We start from the raw sequence: 9,828 nt of genomic DNA, 5'->3' as shown, positions 1-9,828 counted from the left end.
ACTGATCATAACATACTCTCACTTAGAAAAGCTGAAAAATGTTGCCATTTTTTTCTTTAAGATTCATTAAGGGGATTGTGTTGTAAGTTACAGATTGGTTTGTTGGTGAAGCATAACCATGAAATAAAACAAATATATGGGATAGTTTGGGATTATTTGGGACAAAATTAATTTATGCAAATAATGCAATAATGTCATTTGGAATATAATTTCATTGAACACCAGTGGCTCAAATTTGAATAGGAATTCTATGACTTAATTTCAAAGTTAAGAATTGTAAAATATACTCCATTCAATGTCTCTCATACATATAATATAGACTTTGGCTTTGGTCTTTGTTTACAATGCTGCAATTATATCATATTTTAAACCAACCATATATATATGTAGTTGTTGAAACTAATTCTATTTTTTGTTCATTAATTTTCTAACTTTCTTTACTCAAGTCTATTACAGTGTGTTCACAATGGAAACAATGAGACCTAACAGGTTGAATCCATCATGGGAAGAAATCAAGTACTACCATATTTGACTCGAGAGATGTAAGATTAAGTTTTAAAAGGGCTTAATGGCACTCAATGTGAAATTGTGACATAAACATCTGCACAATGCTAATGCGTGCCACCATGAATCTTTCTATTTACCCATAATAAAAACTACCTAAACATTTTACTTTCAAGTATAGGAAGGCAAATGCTTTTTGGATGTGAAGTATGCAAGCACTCCTTTAGAAGGTGTAGCCAGGCTTTTAGAGCTTTGTGAATGTGAGCTGTCAGACACATGAATGGGTGACAAGCAGGCTCAGTAACCTGCTCATTCCTACTTCCACTGCATGAAAGCTGTTGAAATATAAGGAAAGTAGGATGTGATTCTGTAGTATTCTCCCCAGAAAGTAAATACAACCTATATTATAGAGGCATCATATTATATCACACTAAAACGAGAGGGTTGTTTTTTTTTTTTTATGTTAAAATGATAGAATTTTTTAAAATGTGAAGCTGAACCCTATTTTTTTTTTCCACACAAAGGAAATGTGATAGTTTTAATCCTAGGACTTAAGGAGATTCAAGGTTATAGTTCTACCCTGCTTGAACCGGAGAACGAAGGAATAATGATGACATTGAATAAATTCAGAATGAGAGCTTCAGTAGAGTTCACAAATTTCAAATAGTCTGCTAAAACTGTTGATGCTTGAAAGCAAATCAGGTTATGTCTAAAGAAATGAAGCAGAGAACAAAAGTAAATTAACCATTCAGTCTCTTTATCTCAAGCTGGCTGCCATGGAAGATTTTTAGAAAAATGAATGGATCAGAGCTCTCATCACCATAGCTCAGATATTTACATAAGTACACCAATGATACAAGGTAGAACCTTACATGGTTAACAAGAAGTAAACATAAAATATTCCACCATTTAAAGAAAGTGTAATTTACTTTTATGGTGTAAAAGGAAGGGGAAGACAGATTCAAATAAGAGGGGACATCGGTGCTGTACTTTGAAAGGTGGGTATGTCTTTGGTAGTGTGAGTATATGTGCAGAGGTGGGAAATTTTAGGATTACATTCAGCATGGCTGGAGTACACAGTACACAAGGATGTACAGTGAGATAGCCTAGGAAAAAGAGAATTTGACTAGTTTGTGGAGGACCCTGAAATGCAGGCTAAGGAATTATGGACTAATTAGGGAGACCACAGAGGTTTATCAAAAGTTGTGTGTAACTGAGTGACATGGCCAGAACATTGATTTTTTTCTTAAAGATTTTTATTTATTTATTTGGGGTAGAGAGAACGAGAGAGAGAGAGTGCGCATGCAAGGTGGGGAGGGTGGGCAAGGAAGAGGGAGAGGAAGAGGGACAAGTAGACTCCATGCTGAGCAGGGAGTCCAATGTGGGGCTTAATCTCAGAACTCTCAGGTCATGACCTGAGCCAAAATCAAGAGTCAGCTGCTCAACCACCTGAGCCACCCCGGAGCCCTGGCCAGAACACTGATTTTGGGAGTAAGGACAGTTCATATGCATGCAACTTGTACCTGTGCACAGGGCTCTCACTCAGAAGGGCCCCATGCTTCTGCAGTCACTATCTCAAAAACTGTAATAATTTTATCTTTGTTTTATAGGAGAAATCTAATGAGTTAATGGCGCATGTGTGGTGGGGAGAAAACAGGCTTGTAATATGCACCCTTGCTTATCATCCCACTTGTGATGCCCCATGAACACAAAATTCTGATTGAGCCAGGCTGCATGGAAGTTCAGCCAGAATTAAAGCAAGCATGAGATCAGCATGTTATGTCTAGAATGACTTCTAAGAAGGGGCAGAGGCAGACCTGAGAAGCCCCAATTTGCATTTAAGCTAGAATATGTGCATCGAACACAAAAAAGAAAGTAATTCTGTTTTAACATACGTGAACAACCAGGGAATCCTACCTTTCTTACTCATTATACTTTGTATTAAGTCAATTTTGTATTGACCTTTCTTACTCATTATACTTTGTATTAGCCAATCACTTAAGTTGAAAATGATGATACAGAAACAAAAGGGAAAGGTAGGACAACCCACAGGACCATTTCCTTTCAGTCTTTCCTTACTCGCTTAGTAAGCCAAATGTAGAGCATATAGGTAGACTGTTCATATATCAATAATTTAATGAAAGTAAAAACAGTTGATTTAGTTTTGTCACTTTTAATAAACACATCACTCCTATAGTACAATATTCAATAATAGGTGTTCCACATTCCCCTGCCCTTATATATTTATATCTTAAAGAGGTTCAAGCTCTAATAAGCTTAAGTTGTGGGTTTGTTGGTAGAGATGATAGACTATAGTTTTTAGACTACAGAACTTTAATAGCGGGTAAGTGGGATGGACTCCAGATGCTTCGTTTGTTATGTAACTACATGTAAGTTATGTTCCACTGTGAGATTGGGAGAATCGCTTTTTATCACTCAACTAATGCTTTCAGAACGAAGATCAAGTTTGTAGTGAGGGTAGTTCCTCCCGAGTAGGGTTGCAGCTGGCCTACTTGTTTTGTATTGAGCATGACAGAGCAACATATTCAGATCAGCCCTTACATTAATAAAAAACCATAATGGAATGGGGTAGAAAGGATCCACAAGACACCTGAAACACAGGGGAAAAGTAGCATTTATTATGTATCTGCTTTTTCCCAGGTATTTTGCTAGACATCTTATATAAGTCATCCAATTTAATACCCTTTTATCATCACACAGCCATGACAGATTTGTTATTTAATTTTTCTAAGATGCAACTCAAGCTCAGAGAGGTTAAGCAATTTACCCAAGGTCACACATCTCGTGCTAACTGTAATAATAACTGTACTAATAACACTATAACTGCTGCATGCTGAAGCTTTATTCTATTCAGCAATTTAATTTACACAAACTGTCTCCTCTGTGCCTCACAACAACCCCAGGGTGCAGTATGGGAAAAAGAGATGCTTAGATTAGGAAATGTGCCTAAAACCTCATATTACCAATGCTAGCAGTGGGAGTTGAATGCAGGGAGTCTGTCTCTGGAGTCTTTTTTTACCTACTCCCCATGATAATCACAAAACACATTTTGCATCTTCCAACAAGGCAAGGGATCTGCAGGTCTGTTCCTGACAAAGAAATAGGGATCAAAGAGAATCCAGGCAGGGAGACTCAGAGTAAGTGAATAAAAGCCCTTTTCTTGTAATTCCACTTGCTCTGTGTTAACTCCTAGTAGTTAAGTTTAAAAAAATACTCAATGGTATAAATATAGGGGAAGAATAAGGATTTGGAAAGCAGAAAAAAAAATCTTGGTTCAAATGTTGTTTTTTTTTTGCTGGGTAACCAAACCTTAGTTTCTTTATAAGTATGTGGGGGGATACTTCCAGTAGGCCATTGGAAAGTGGGGAGGGGGTTAAATGTGATGAATATGCCCAGTTCCTGTCACATGGTGGGCACTTGATAAATGTTCATTTTTATGTTATTTTTTGATCAGTGTTTTGTAATATGATTTTAAACGGTTGTTTTGAGTAGGTAAGTCAGCTAATATTTTGTCTATTTTTATTTTCTCGTATTCTGTGTTACTCTTTGAAGGGTATGTGGAGAGGCTGTAGCAAGAAAATGTACCAGTGAATGACAAAAAGAAAATACAGCACTAAGGGAGGTTTTCAGACACCAAAGCATTATTGAAGGAGGGAAGAACTAGGTAAGTGTTAAAAAGACTCAATCCCAGGAGTCGATGGCTATCAGAGACCTCAGTGAAAGCTGATATGAGCACATCAGATCTCTCAATGGAAAATAGTTGTTTCTGCTTCTGAACAGAAAGAACAAATCTGGCCCCTATTGCAAATTAAAATGATCATGGTTGTCTTCCCTCAAGATCACTCAGCTATCCCGTTCACCCTCACCTGGGAAAACAAACAAGTAAATACATACATGCATTTACTGAGGTTCAATATGAAGGAAATATCTTTGATGAAGAAAAAAAAAACAACAAATACAAATGCTAAATGAAATGACCTTGAGAGCTATGGATGGGCTGGTGACTACACTGGGCCCTTCCTCCTAGGAGAGGAGCCCACCTGAGTTCTCCATGAATGAGGAGCAAAGCAAGCCAATGTTGGTTACACCTGAGACTAAACCGTATCTGGGAGACGGCTCTGGGCTTCTAATCAAGAGGACATGACATTTTAATCGAATTTTTGCTGATTCCTAATTGTGTTACTTTGCGCAAGTGGCTTCGATATTCTGAATTTCTCTTCATTTATAAAATGTAAAAACATAGGTCTCAAGCTTTATGGTACTTAAAAATCCCCTGACAAACATGTTTTAAAATAGGATATACACAGGTTCCATTCTTTCCTATAAGGATGTGGTAGGTCAAGGGGTAGGGCCCAGGAATCAAAACCATTTTCAGGAACAGACTTAGAGTATTCTTTCATAAATGTTTAAATGTTTTATGTTCATGCTTTAGGGAACATTGACATTGATGCCTTTCAAGTTTATTATGATTATACATATATACCCACAGTTACTATTACTAGTTCTTTCTCAAAAAAATCATATTCTGCAATTTTAAAATTAAAATTTTGTGAACCATGAACAAGTTTCTTAGGTTGGTGTCAGGGATCATACTCATTCTCATACTTTTCCAGTTTCCATATGCTGCCCATACCCTCTTCAAGGAATTAGCCCTGGTCCTTTGATTCTCTTTAATAGACTTAATAGTTAGAAAATTTGAAATGGATCAGTGAGAGCTTAGGGAAATATTAAATTTTCAGTTTCAGGTATATTTAAATTACTTTTAAATGACTGGTTATTCTCAGCAGTTTTGCTTAAATGATAACATTGAAGTCAAAGGAAGGGAGAAAAGAATACACCTTCCCCTATCCCATTTCCTCCAGCTCGTAAATGTGCCTCAAATTGTTTAATAGCATATCTACAATTAAACAAATTGTGCATTTTACTTTAATTTAGGGATTAAGACTTAATGTTCAATTTAAATGGGTCTTGTAATGTTTCTAAATCCTAGAGGTAAAAAACATTTAATTTTTCTTAACGCACCGAGGAAATGAAAAGCAACAATGGGTTTTGCTTAGCACTGGGAGCCCTGCTCTGTTTTTCTGTTGTTACACTTGCTTGCCCATCCCTAGCCAGGCAGAGTTTATTCAACGGCATGGTATTGTCTAGGGACAACAAGAGGAGAAAATCTGTAGAAAGCAGTGGGTCCTAGAGCAGAGAAGAAAAACTTGTGCCAGATTTTCAAGTTAAAACTGAATTTTGGCAGAAATTTGCAAAATCCTTGGTTGCTACTATGCTATGTTTATTGTGTGACATTTTTAGGCTCAAATATGTTTTTGGTGGATTCTTGGTTAAAAAAAATTCTATTGGAGAAGGATTTGCAAATGACATATCAGATAAAAGGTCAGTAGCCAAAATATATAAAGAACTTGTAAAACTTAACACCCAAAAACCAATTAATCGAGTTTAAAAATAGGCAAAAGACACGAACAGACATTTTCCCAAAGAAGACATACAGATGGCCAACAGACACATGAAAAAAATGCTCCACTCATCATCAGGGAAATACAAATTAAAATTAAAATGAGATATCACCTCACACCTGTCAGAATGGAAATTAACAACACAGGAAACAACAGGAATTGGTGAGGATGTGGAGGAAGGGGAACCCTCTTACACTGTTGGTGGGAATGCAAACTGGTGCAGCCACTCTGGAAAACCATATGGAGGTTCCTCAGAAAGCTAAAAATAGAACTACCCTATGATCCAGCAATTGCATTACTAGGTATTTACCCAAAAGTTACAAAAATACTAATTTGAAGGGATACATGCACCTTGATGTTTATAGCAGCAATATCAACAATAGCCAAATTACGAAAAGAGCCCAAATGTCCATTGACTAGTGAATGGATAAAGAAGAAATGATATATATAATGGAATATTACTCAGCCATAAAAAAGAATGAAATCTTGCCATTTGCAACAGCATGGATTGAGCTAGAGACTATTATGTTAAGTGAAAAAAGTTAGTCAGAGAAAGACAAATACCATATAATTCCACTCATACGTGGAATTTAAGAAACAAAACAAATGAACACAGGCGAAAAAAAGAGGCAAACCAAGAAACAGACTCTTAACCATATAGAGAACAAACTGATGGTTACTGGAGGGAAGGTGGGCAGGGGATGGGTTAAGTAGGTGATGGGTATTAAGAAGGGTACTTGTTGTGCTCAGCACTGGGTGTTGTATGTAAGGGATGAATCACTCAATTCTATACTTGAAACTAATATTACACTGTGTATTAACTAACTGGAATTTAAATAAAAACTTGGAAAAAAAATTCCAGGAATGCCTGGCTGTCTCAGTTGGTGCATCATGCGACTAGATCTTGGGGTTATGAATTTAAACCCTACATTGGGTGTACAGATTACTTAAAAAAATTCCATAGGACTTTCACACTTGCTGTATTGGCCAGAGACCACATACCATCATTCCTTTGGGGAACACTTCATCAGGCCATCTGTAGGTTAACTACATATACAGCATTCTGAAAACTATGGAATTTTTTAATAAACAGGCTTGCCTCCAGGTATTGCAGAGCTGCTGTATAGCTTTTAAGGTCTTTGTATCAGTTGGTCTTTGTATATTTGTTATATAACACCTGAATTTAGAGTTCATAATGTAACTCCAATTTTTTTCTTTTTTTCTAATTTTATTTTCTTATCAGTAATGAGGGATAATTTATTAATTTGAGGGAATAAAATTAAAACTAATAAAGTATGCTAAAATTTATGAGAGGGAGATGGTCAAATCAATTATGCACAAATACAAAACTCAATCTACTCCATAATATTGTATCTGCTCACAACTTAAATCCTACCACCAAACTCGTAATGGTGTCTCCAGAGTACTTGGTTTATACTAGTAGACTCTTTATCATAGCCTATGTGGATACTTGCATAAGGCTTTCTTAGGTACTTTTAGAAGACTTCTCTTCTTGCATTAGATTATGAGCAATCTGTCACCAGTTTACATTACTCATCATCTAGCAAAATGTTTGCCTTCAACATATATTCAATAATATTTGTTGGATATAATTTCATAATTTTCAAGATAGCACTATAGATTGTAATACATGTACTATTTACTCTTCCACTTTTCAGATGAGAAAATCAAGGTGAAAAACAAAAGTGTTATTTGCCAGGAGCTACCTGGACAGGGAGTGGTTAATCTGTATCACAATCTGCAGACCTTGTACTGCCTATGTGTCTAACATCTACAGTACAAGCTCCACAGTTGTATTCAGGCATTGTTTAGTCAAGCATCTGGTATTTCACCTTGTGGTTTTTTTCTTCTTTTTTTTTCCTGAATAATAATGCAGTTTTAAAATATCGTTTTAATAAATGGACTGTGAAAATACAATTTGGTTCAAGCAGTACTATCATTGAAAAATTTGCTAAAAATGCAAAATCTTATTTTTAAGCAACATGATTCTTGATTCCAATTATTTCCCTTTAGAATATTCTAATATTATTCTTGTTTTTAGCCTCCAACCTTTCTCATTCTTATGCAAATGGTCCATGGGTATGGGAGTTGGTTTTTGAAAAAAAAATTTTTTCTCCCTTGTTATATGTTTTTCCTACATACTAGAACTTCTAGTTGCTTGCTTATATATTTAATTATCCTGAGTTATTTAAATGTATTTGAGAAAAGTTATAAGAGATTAAACTGTTCTCTTGCAATGTAGAACAAAATAATAAACAGAAAAACAGGATTGGGGGGTGCCTGTGTGGTTCAGTCGGTTAAGCATCTGCCTTCAGCTCAAGTCATGATCACAGGGTCCTGGGATGGAGCCCCGCATCTGGCTTCCTGCTCAGTGGGGAATCTGCTTCTCCCACTCCCTCCCCCTCTGCCTCTCCCTGCCTCCTGCTCGTTCTCTCTCTCTCTCTAAAATAAATAAATAAAATCTTAAAAAAAAAAGATCTATTAAAAAAAAGAAAAACAGGATTAAGACAATAGGCAGAGAGTATAAAATTGAATTCAAGTAAAAGTTGATGATGAAAACTTGATAATACACTCTATCTGCCTTATTATAAAACAAACAAACAAAATTATCAGTCCTTAGTTATTGAGATGGGAAAAATAGCTACAAATAAATGAAAAACAAACAAATGAAAAAAACAAATACCAATTCTTTGGCACAAGATCTTCCAAAAAATGGAGAATAAATGGAAAGAAAAAAACCATCTACTGAAGGAATATTTCCTCAAGAAGGCAAGATGTTTGAGGAAATTTTTCCTTGCCCTGTTGAATCATAAAAAGAAAAGCAATGAGAAGCAAAAAAACACAGGCTTGGAGGAAAAACAAGAGCAAATCCTTTGATAATCTCAAGGTACTGTAGTTAGTGTACTGACATTAGGGAGTGTAAGAAGTAAAATTCTCATACATTTATTATTATAGAACAGCTTTTAATAGAAGACTGAGGAAGGGGTAGGAGGAAAGAAACTAAGCTGATGAGCTCAACTGAGCTTAATTGTGCTCAGCCTTTTGCTTATGTGAAAAATCTTCATATAGGGAATCTATCATCTATCTATCATCTATCTATCTATCTATCTATCTATCTATCTATCTATCTATCTATCTATCATCTATCTATCTATCATCTAACATCTATCTAGTTTAACTTAATCTTTTAACAATCCTTCTAGAACATGATTATTTTGCTTGCTTTAAAGTTGAGAAATCAGAACATCAAGGGGATGATGTAATTTCCCCAAGTTTATACAACTAATAAGTGTTCAAGGAATTCCAACCTGAGAGAGCTTAACATAGATGTTTTCATTACACTGTGCTACCTTACTGAAGGGACTAGGAATTAATTCATGCTGTTGAGCAATTTCAACATGTACTTCCTGAGTTGAGTTGCATACATTATCTCATTTCACTGTGATATCAATGTTGAGAATAAGTGCCAATTTATAAATGAGGAAGAAAGGTTAAATCTGGGTTTCCCTAAACACTGATCCACCTATAAGTATTACTTGTGAAATTTTCCCACTCTCTAGATGTAGAAAAAAATGATGTAAAAAAAAATGAGAAACATGTTAACAAAGTGATTTTTCTATGAAACTCATTCTCTTCTTATTTTGAGATTTAAGAAGTAATTTCCTTTTCATTTTTGAAATTTTGGTAAAAAGGTAGCAGTATTATGTATGCTTATTGTTTCAATATGAAATTTCAAAGTTAGCAATTACAATATTATTCTTTTAAAATTTTACTGTGTTCTTAACATATATTGCATTATTTGTTTCAGAGGTACAGATCT

General features: G+C 35.3%; 1 long non-coding RNA gene across 1 annotated transcript in view; it reads left to right on the top strand.

The window, feature by feature from the left end:
• The first annotated feature begins 320 nt into the window (after positions 1-320).
• Positions 321-9,828, top strand: part of LOC135362347 (uncharacterized) — a 29,618-nt gene continuing 20,110 nt past the window's right edge. Inside the window, exons 1-2 of the long non-coding RNA XR_010406919.1 lie at positions 321-542; positions 4,078-4,189. This is a non-coding gene — a long non-coding RNA (uncharacterized LOC135362347). The remainder of the gene's footprint in view (positions 543-4,077; positions 4,190-9,828) is intronic.

This window comes from Mirounga angustirostris, unplaced genomic scaffold (genome assembly GCF_029215605.1).
Source record: "Mirounga angustirostris isolate CCGP_5_RB_7025 unplaced genomic scaffold, mMirAng1.0.hap1 SCAF_13, whole genome shotgun sequence".
NCBI classification, from domain to species: Eukaryota; Metazoa; Chordata; class Mammalia; order Carnivora; family Phocidae; genus Mirounga; species Mirounga angustirostris.
The sequence above is the reverse complement of the archived record's forward strand: the minus strand, read 5'-3'. Positions and strand labels throughout refer to the sequence as shown.